This window comes from Marmota marmota, unplaced genomic scaffold, assembly GCF_001458135.2.
Source record: "Marmota marmota marmota unplaced genomic scaffold, marMar, whole genome shotgun sequence".
NCBI classification, from domain to species: Eukaryota; Metazoa; Chordata; class Mammalia; order Rodentia; family Sciuridae; genus Marmota; species Marmota marmota.
Window position 1 is genome coordinate 70627751 of NW_026000026.1, and position 10479 is coordinate 70638229.

The window sequence follows — 10479 nt, forward strand, 5'->3', positions numbered from 1 at the left end:
TTTTTTTTTTTTTTTTTTTTTTTTTTTTTTTTTTTTTTTTTTTTTTTTTTTTTGTGGTACTGGACATCAAATTCAGGACCCTGAGCAAGCTAAGCACGTATTCTTCCACTGAGTTATACCTACAGCTCCTCCGAAGTTTTTTTTTTTTTAACCTAAAGTCCTTTTGTTTTAGGATCCCAATAAGTATGCCATATTACAGGGCTGGGGGTGTAGCTCAATGGTAGCATGCTTGCCTACAACATGTGAGGCACTGGATACAATCCTTAGCACTACATTTTTAAAAAAGGTATTGTGTCCATCTACTAATAAAAAAATATTTTATTAAAAAAGAATATCACATTACATTTAGGTTGTCATGCTTCTCTTGGAAATACAGTGTTTATCAGCTGAAAATATTTTTTTAATATTTATATTTTAGTTTTTGGTGGACACAACATTTTCATGTGGTGCTAAGGATCGAACCCAGTGCCCTGCACATGCCAGGCAAGCGCGCCACTGCTTGAGCCACATCCCCAGCCCAGCTGAAAATATTTTAATCAGGGTAGTAAATAATCAGTTTGAAGGTAAATGATAATTACAGTTATCTGTTCTAATTAATTAAAAGGGCATTTATAAGAATCCTAATAAAAATTAAAGCTATTTTACTCTAATATTCTTATGGGAAAATAATCTGTAAAACTAGTCACAACATTACAAACAGAATGAAATACATATCAATTGAGCAGATAAGGAAGTCCAAAATTAGGCATTAAGATACTGTGAAGTTTTTAATTGTTCATGGACCTTTATTCATTTCTTTATATGCAGGGCTGAGAATTGAACCCAGTGCCTCACATATGTGAGGCAAGCACTCTACTATTGAGCCATGATCCCAGCCTTACTGCGGAGTTTAAAAAAAAATGCTGGGGTTGTGGCTGAGTGGTAGAGCGCTTGCCTGGCATTTGTGAGGAATATGTTTAAAAACAATATGACAATGTTGGGACAACTTGATAACTGTGTGAGGAAAAAAAATCCCATTGAAATTTTGTGGCACAGATTTATATACAGAAATTAAATTTGAGAAGAACAAAGAAAGTGCCTTTTTTTAAATATACTCTTACAGTAAGTTTGCCTTCTAAGTTAAAAACAAAATGAATGGTAAATGACTAGATTATTGCAAATTCTGTATGAAAAAAATAACTGGAGACACAAACTGGTAAAGATGTTTGCCAATTGTTGCTTATTTCTTTTTGTACTGGGGATTGAACCCAGGAGTTCTTCTCAGTCACTCTAAGTCAAATATAACAACCCAACATGTCTACAAAAGAAATAAGCAGCAAGTTAGTTAACTTAAAAAAAGCACATTTGGGGCTGGGGTTGTGGCTCAGTGAGTGGAGTACTCCCCTAGACATGAGGCTCTGGGTTTGATCCTCAGCACCACATAAAAAGAATGGTGTGTGTGTATGGTGCTAGGGATTGAGCCCATGGCCTTGTGCATGGGAAGCTAGAAGATGCTATGTTTTTTAAAAAAGTGCACATTTGGCTTAGGCAATAGTGCTTGGAAAATGCTGGGCTGGAGCATTTGCCTTGTATTGCTCTGTGTTTGATTACTAGCATCACCAAAAGTTTATTTTGGTTCAGCTTTAGAGATGTTAATTCAATCCATGATTGATTCACTCTATGCTTTGGGCCTATGGTGAAAAATACTTCATAACCACAAAGTATAAAGGAGGAAGGGACCCCTGTCCAAATATCTCTTTCAGGACATGCCTACATTGACCTGAAAACACCTATTGGTAATGTCAATATGGTGACCAAGCCAAATTTTGGCACCAATCCCAATGTGATTAAAATATGATGTGAAAATTATATGAAATTCTGGGGCCAGGAATGTAGCCTAGTGGAGCATATTCTTATTTCACATTTCTGGAACAATATGTATGTGAAATAGTTTTTATGTATGGAAAGTGTAGAATATAAAAGAAGTGGTTGATAATAGTTGCCTTTTTTAATGTAGGGGAATAGAGGTTGTCAGGAAGGTGGTCAAATAGGACAGTAGGGGTCTCATTGCCTTACAAAAATTAACAGACCTATATCATTCATCCTCTAACCCCAGACAGCACACTTCATATAATTTTGGAAGGAGTGAAGTTTGCAGATTTTCATTGGACCCCAATAATACCCTACTGCAAACCTCGTGACTGGCCAGTATGGCCCCATCGTCCAGTCCAGTCCCCAAGGACCAACATCCTCAGGCTCCTAGCCAACACCTGTAGATGCAGACTTTGGAAAATATGCTTCAGGTGAGCTGGGTATATAGCTCAGTTGGTAAAGTTCACAAAGAGTGCACAGGGCCCTGGGTTCAATCCCCAGCACCACAAAAAGTAGGCTTTAGGTTCACATCTGAAGGGTACAAGCTTAGCTCACCTACAGATTTACACTATGTGGCCTTACCGCAATGTCTGGATAAGCTAGCAGGTGAAGGGCTTCTCATCTGAGTCCACTCAAAAATGCGCAATAACGGGGCTGGGATTGTGGCTCAGCAGTAGAGCGTTCTCCTAGCACGTGTGAGGCTCTGGGTTTGATCCTCAGCACCACATAAGAATGAAATAAAGATGTGTCCAACTACAATTAAAAATTTTTAAAAATGTTTAAAAAATATTTTTTCTTAAAAATGCACAACACCAACACAATAGCCATAGGGGTCATTAACAGCCAGGAAACATGAGCCTACCAAATGAAGTATCCCCTGTTCCAGAGTAATGGAGATTTACAAGTTGCCTAGCAATTCAAAATAAGCTTGAGATGATCCAAATTCTGGACTTGAAGAACACTGTCTATTTCTACCAACCTGTACTCCCTAGCACTTGGGAGACTAAGGCAAGAGGATTGTGTGTGGCTAGCCTACAAAGGACTTATCTTGAAAATGACAGGATGAAACTGGTATGTAAGCAAGCAGAAGGCCCTATATTCAATCCCCAGTACCATAAAAATAAACTGAATTTTTCATAAAGAGCTTCAGCAGACTCAAAGATGATGAATCCTGGAATGGTGGTATCTTGGGAGGCTTAGGCAAGATGGTCCCTTAAGGCCAGCCAGGGCAATAAGATCCCATCTCAGTCATTTGAAATTCCTACCTAGGGGAAGTAAAAGCCTGAGACTTATCAGATAACAAACAAATGAATATGTGCATTGTGGGTGCTTTGGAAGAAAGTTGCAGGTTTTCGTTATAGAATAAAGTTCCCAAATTTGGAGAGGGAGATGAACTCCAAATAGATTAAATATTAAGAAATCATTACTGAGACAAGTTGTAATCAAGCACTCGGAAGGCAAAGCATTGCTGGGTGTTGTGTACACTTGTAATCACAGCAACTCTGGAGGCCGAAGCAAAAGGATTGCAGTTCTTGCCCAGCTTTAGCAGTTTGACAAGACCCTTTCTCAAAAAGGTATGGAGGTGCTGGTCACATGGTAAGCACCTGTAACCCCAGTGGCTTGGGAAACTGAGGCAGAGGATTAAGAGTTCAAAGCCAGGGGCTGGAGATGTGGCTCGGGCGGTGGCGCACTCGCCTGGCATGCGTGCGGCCCGGGTTCGATCCTCAGCACCACATACAAAGATGTTGTGTCCGCCAAGAACTAAAAAATAAATATTAAAAAATTCTCTCTTCTCTCTGTCTCTCACTCTTTTAAAAAAAAAAAAAAAGAGTTCAAAGCCAGGTTCGGCAACTTTAGAAGACTGAGTCTGAATTTTTTTTAAAAAAATGTAAAAGGTCTGGGCATATGGCTTAGTGCTTAAGTGCCTCTGGGTTCAATCCCTGGTACCAAAAAAAAAGACAGTCCCAGGGCATTCAAATCTATTCCAATAGAAGATTCTGAGGCTGGTATTCTGCTGAAGACAATATTGCATAAGCTCTGACTTTGTGTGACCATAGGCAAGCAGTCCTCCCCTCCCGACCCCTGTGCTGGGGGTCAAACCTTGTACATGTTAAGCACACATTATGGACTGGGGTTGTGGCTCAGTAGTAGAGCACTTGCCTCATACATGTAGAGCACTGGGTTCAATCCTCAGCACCACATAAATAAAGGTATTGTGTCCATCTGCAACTAATTTAAAAACACATTATACTTTGTTTCCCATTTACAAGCAAATGCATGGCACATGATATTAGTCTCAAATATTGACTGCTAGCAGGGTGCAGTGGTGCACACCTGTAATCTCAGTGACTTGGGAGGCTGAGACAGGAGGATTTCGAGTTAAGACCCAGCCTCAGCAATGGTGAGGCACTTAACAACTCAGTGAGACCCTGTCTCTAAATAAAATACAAAATAGGGCTGGGGATGTGGCTCAGAGGTTGGTTGAATGCCCCTAAGTTAAATCCCCAGTACCAAAACACAAACAAATATTGACTGCTAAATGTAAAAATGATTGACCTTAAAGGGTATGGATACCATTATGTAATCTTTTCTACTTTATCTAGTTTAATTCTTTCAAAATTTAAGAAAAATATTATTGGGCTTGGGGTGTAGCTTAATGATAAAAGTCCTTGCTTAGAATGCATGAGAGCTTGGATTTGATCCCCAAAGTGGCTGGGAGGGTGTGGGGGTATTTAGGGCTAAGGTGGTAGGTAGCTCATAGATAAAGTACATGCTTATTAGCATGCACCAGGCCCTTCACTGAGTCCAGCACCAAAAACAATTTTATATATATATATATATATATATATATGTGTGTGTGTGTGTGTGTGTACAAACATATGTATTTCTCATGACTTCCTATATTTAACTAATTTGTATGTTTTAATGGATCTTGCCCTTCATATATGTATATTTTCTTCTCAGCTCAAATACAGATGTTATCTTGGCATTAAAAGTTTCATCATTTTGGGCTGGGGATGTGGCTCAAGCGGTAGCGCGCTCGCCTGGCATGCGTGCGGCCCAGGTTCGATCCTCAGCACCACATACAAAGATGTTGTGTCTGCCGAAAACTAAAAAATAAATATTAAAAAAATTATTTAAAAAAAATAAAAGTTTCATCATTTAGCTGTACCAAAGTGGTCATTTATACTGTTCATTCTCAACAGCAATTATTGCTTTGAAAGTCTCATTCTTTACCATTCCTGGTACATACTACTTCCAGTCCCAAATAACTCAAATGTGAATAGAACTTGATCTAATAGTAACTCTGCTCATTGCCAGGCTCCTTCAGTATACTTCATCAGACCAAGGTCCTCTAGGGCTTGCAATTTTGTCTTTTTCATCATTGTATTCCCAACCTTGTAGAATGTTCTTCATGAAATAAGCACTTGGTGAATGAATTCCTGTTATCTTTGTTTTTCTGGGGTGTGGGACACCAACCTCGCAAGTGACTTGACTTAACTCCCCCGCTGGGCGATGTGGTGACAGGCATCAGGCACCCATGCTGATAGACTGCTCTGCTCTTCTAGAGTTCAAGTGACCATGTCTTCGTGCCTGGGCGTGGCTTCCTACAACCCCATGGGTGGAGCTATGCTCACTTGTTCCTTTGTAATATAACCCTTTTCCCTGTTTGGGGTAGAATTTTCCAAGGAAGTTCCTTGTGTGTGTCCCCTTCTCTTACTGTGCCCCTGGGTGTGGCCTACCCAGATGTCAGTCAACCTGCTGACAGTGGACATTATGAAGATAGACTCAGCCCCCTAAAACCTGACCCCTTGCCTTATTTGAATAGCTTCTCAATAAAAGGGGTCAGCGCATGTGTGCTCTCTCTCTCTCTTCCTGGGGACCCTTAAGGTCGGAGGAGCCATCACAGCGACCCCAAAGGAAAAGGTATTTGTATCTCTTGTGTGGTTATTTTGCGCAGCCCAGTTAGCCCAGTTCACCTGGAGTGACCCCTACACCTTTTAGTCCCGAACAGAAATCCGGCACTGGGGTTTGTTGTTGTTGTTTTGCTGATGAGCCTCTAAGCATTGGTAATTCCTTTGAATTTCCCACATCATTATGCAGTTCCTCAATAAATACTCAATTTAAAAAGCTTGACTTTTCTTCACACAATCACCAGATGGCATTGGAAGGTTATGCAAACATATGGGTAAATGTATATGTGAACAGAGATTTGATAGGCAATCATGTTTCTGTCTGTCAGAGAACCAGGGCCTCTTGTTGAGGACCAGGGCTGGGGATGTGGCTCAAGCGGTAACATGCTTGCCTGGCGTGCGCAGGGCGCTGGGTTCGATCCTTAGCACCACATAAAAAATAAAATAAAGATGTTGGGTCCACCGAAAACTGAAAAATAAATATTAAAAAAAATTCTCTCTCTTCTCTCTAAAAAAAAGGAAAAAAAAAGAGTTGAGGACCACATATTTGGAAGGCTTTAGCATGACATTTGGAATCAGGCTGAGGAAGTAGAAAGCACAGGTTTAAAGTGGAAGCAAGACCCCAAGATTGACTGAAGAATTAGGATCCCTTACAAGAAGTTGTCTTAAAAAAAAAAAAAAAAAAAAAAAAAACTAGCTATATGATAGCCACCAGCCCTTGATGAACCCTACTGAATGCCTTCTCTAACTATAGAAAATCTGCATACATATAACTGAGATTGCAGGTCCACTTTCCACAATGACTTTTTAAATTTTTTCCATTGCAACTCCAGCCCTCAACATATGAATTTGTCATAAAAATTGAAGTCACCTGGCTATAGTGTCCATGTTTCTCATTCAGTAGTTTTTCCCTTCTTTCAAAACATTCTACCCTCATTGCTTTCCCCACTTTACTGGAAGCAACCCTCAATGTTACTAATGATGTCCATGTTGCTAAATCTTGTTTTAAGCTTTCATCTTGACCTCTTGCTAGCATTTGATCCTGTTGATCACTGTCCTTGAAGGATTTTCATTTTCAAAGCAATACAATTTCTATGCTCTCCTCACTTTCCCCATATTTTTCATACATTTACACATAAACTTAAACCCTCCTGATTCCAAAATATACACTTCTGTTCAATAGATCTCCTATGCTATACTTGGTTACAGTTTCTCAAGACTTGGTCCTCCGGCCACTCATCACTGTATTCTGTAGCATATCCTTCAATTCCTGTTCATTTATATTGTCACAAATTTGTTGCTAACCCATAACTTCCCCCTGAGCTCAAAATCCATATATAGCACTCATTTTAAAATTTGTGTATCCCCGGACTGGGGTTATGGTAAAGCGATTGCCTAGCATGTGTGAGGCACTAGGTTCAATACCTGGCACCACATAAAAATAAATGAATAAAAATAAAATGCACGTATCCCAATTAAACTTGTCGTCTTGTCTCTGCATCTGATACATTTTCAGTGTTCCTTATATTAATAAACAGTGTTATGTGTCATTCACACCACTTCTCTCCCTTATATCCATTCCAAAATTAACAAGACTTGGGGTTTTATCCTCCTACAATATCTTTACAATTTGTTTACTATCCTCTGTTCTCTATCTTTTGCCCCCTCCATTGTCTTCATTGTGGAAGCAGAATGATTTTTCATAAATGCAAATCTGATTTAGCATGCTTTTAAAATTATTTTGTAGTACTGGGGATTTAACCTAGGGGTACTCTACCACTGGAACTCATTTTTATTTTGAGCCAAGGTCTCATTTGGAGGCTGGCCTTGAACTTGGAATTCTCCTGCCTTAGTCTCCCAAATCACTGGGATTACAGGTTTACACCACTGAAACCAGCTAAAATTATTTGTGAGAGCAGGTATCAGGGATTGAACTTGGGGGCATTCGGCCACTGAGCCACATCCCCAGTCCTATTTTGTGTTTTATTTAGAGACAGTGTCTCACTGAGTTGCTTAGCACCTCACTGTTGCTGAGGCTGGCTTTGAACTCACCATCCTCCTGCCTCAGCCTCCCCAGTTGCTAGATTACAGGCATGTGCCATACACGGCCTTTTTTACTTTTTATTTATTTATTTTTGTAGTTGTAGATGGACAACAAGCCTTTATTTATTTATTTATTTTTTAAACCTTCATTGTATTTATTTATTTTTATGTGGTGCTGAGCACTGAAACCAGGGCCTCCTATGTGCTAGGCTCTACTACTGAGCCACAACCCCAGCCCCTTGTTTTTTATTTTATTTATTTTTTTAGTTGTAGTTGGACACAGAACCTTTATTTTTATTTGTTTTTATTTTTACGTGTTGCTGAGGATCAAATCCAGAGCCTTGCATATGCTAGGCGAGTGCTTTACCACTGAGCCACAACCTCAGCTCATTATTTGGTTATTTTTATGTGGTACTGAGGATTGAACCCAGGGCCTCACATGTGCTAGGCAAGCGCTCTGCCACTGAGCCCCAGCCCTAGCAGCCCACCACCCCTTTTTTACTTTTTGAGACAGAGTCTTGCTATATGCTTAGAGCCTACTAAATTGCTGGGGTTGACCTCAAACTTGGTGATCATCCTGCTTCAGGCTTGCTGGGATTACAGGCCAGTGCTACCACCCCTAACTTGACACTGCATTTGTCACCCCAGGGAAATGACATTTCCAACTTTTTCAGCCTTATTTGTGCAATTTCTCCTCGTCTATGAAAGTATGTCTTTTACCACACATTGTTCTCTCTGCCTGGGAATTGCTTTCTTTCCATCACTTGGTTAACAACCTACTCGTCAGATATTAGCCCAAAGTTTGGTTTCCTAGGAAAATTTGCCATTCTTTAATTACTCAACTAGCTGCTTATAAACACTCATTTTTATGGTCCTCAATGAGGACAAATATCAGTTTTGCCTAAGTTTACTGATTCCTTGAGGTCTAACATAATGCAGGAGACACTCTCCAAGTTCTTCTATCATTTAATTAGATTTAGGTGGACTAATATTGTGAGCCAGGTGCTTGCAGCATATTTTGTCAATAGAGCAAATGTCCCTGGTCCAACAGGTTAACCTCATTTTTATGGGTATACTATTTTAGCAAATGCCTGATTTAGTTTCCAGGAGTCTACTAGCTTTTTCACTGTTACTTAATTTATATATCCTTGTTATGTCTGTTTTCTCATCTATTAAATGGGATAATCCTAGCCACCTCTCAGGGTAATTGTAAGGTTATTAATTACTTTTTTTTTTTTTGAGGGGGGCAGGTGCCCGGGATTAAACTCAGGCACTTAACCACTAAGCCATATGCCCAACCCTTTTTTTGTATTTTATTTAGAGATAGGGTCGCACTTAGTTGCTTGGGGCTCCTTAAGTTGCTGAGGCTGCCTTTGAATTCACAATCCTCCTACCTCAGCCTCTCGAGCCGTTGGGGTTACAGGCGTGAGCCACTGGTTTTTAAAAGGTTTCTTAAGTGTCGTTGCCCACTCCATAGTAAGCATTCCATAATTATTATCAGTTGTGCTGGAAAATTCACTGCTGTGAGAGTTCTGTGAGGAGGGTTAGGGAGAAGGGCAACCAGATCAGGTATCCTTAAATTCTGAGAACCAGATCTCAAATCTTAGGCAGGGATTTGGAATCAGGATCTCAGCCCCAACGCTGTTTGGCATTCAATCAAGTTCCCCAAATGGCGATGGCGGTCTTTTTTTTTTTTTTTTTAAATATTTATTTATTTTTTTAGTTATCGGCAGACACAACAACTTTGTTGGTATGTGGTGCTGAGGATCGAACCCGGGCCGCACGCATGCCAGGCGAGCACGCTACCGCTTGAGCCACATCCCCAACCCCAACGATGGCGGTCTTTGAGAGAAAGGGCTTGTCTCCCACCCACTGACCCTTTGGCGTGGTATTTGTTGAGGTTAAAAACCAAATTTCCGTGAGCGGGGGCGCACGCCTGTAATTCCAAAGGCTTGGGAGGCTGAGACAGGAGGCTCTCCGAGTTCAAAGCCAGCATTTGTAAAGGCAAGGCGCTAAGCAACTCAGGGAGACCCTGTCTCTAAATAAAGCACAAAATAGGGCTAGGGATGTGACTTAGTGAGTTCGGTCCCCGGTACCCACCCACTGCCAAAAAAAAAAAAAAAAAGAAAGAAAGAAAGAAAGAAATTGAANAAAAAAAAAAAAAAAGAAGCAAATTGTAGGTATCGGTTCCGGTTCTCCTCTGTGGTGCCATTTTCTAGCGTTTCCCTCCATTCCATTTCTCGCCAGGTAATTGGAAGACCGAAGATAGGTTTAAGGTAGGGACTCCTGCGAATCGCTACTAACGGATACCGTACTTAAAGTTTTTAATATTTTTTTAGTTGTAGATAGACACAATACCTTTTTATTTTTATGTGGTGTTGAGGATCGAACACATTGCCTCGCACGTGCTAAGCAAGGTCTCTGCCACTGAACTACAAACCCAGCCCTCTACTTAAATTCTACACGGTGCTATTTATGGATTCGATTTAAAAAAGAATTTTTTTGATAATGGGACTCGAACTCGTAAACCGTAGTTTTTCCTCCATTTCCCGCCTCAGCTGAACAGGGACAGTTGGACTCGGGGATTAAGAAACAACCACCGCAGCTGAAGGCGCGAGCGGGATGCGCGCGCCGGAAAGGGGGAGGGGCTTAGCGCGCGCCTAATCGGGAC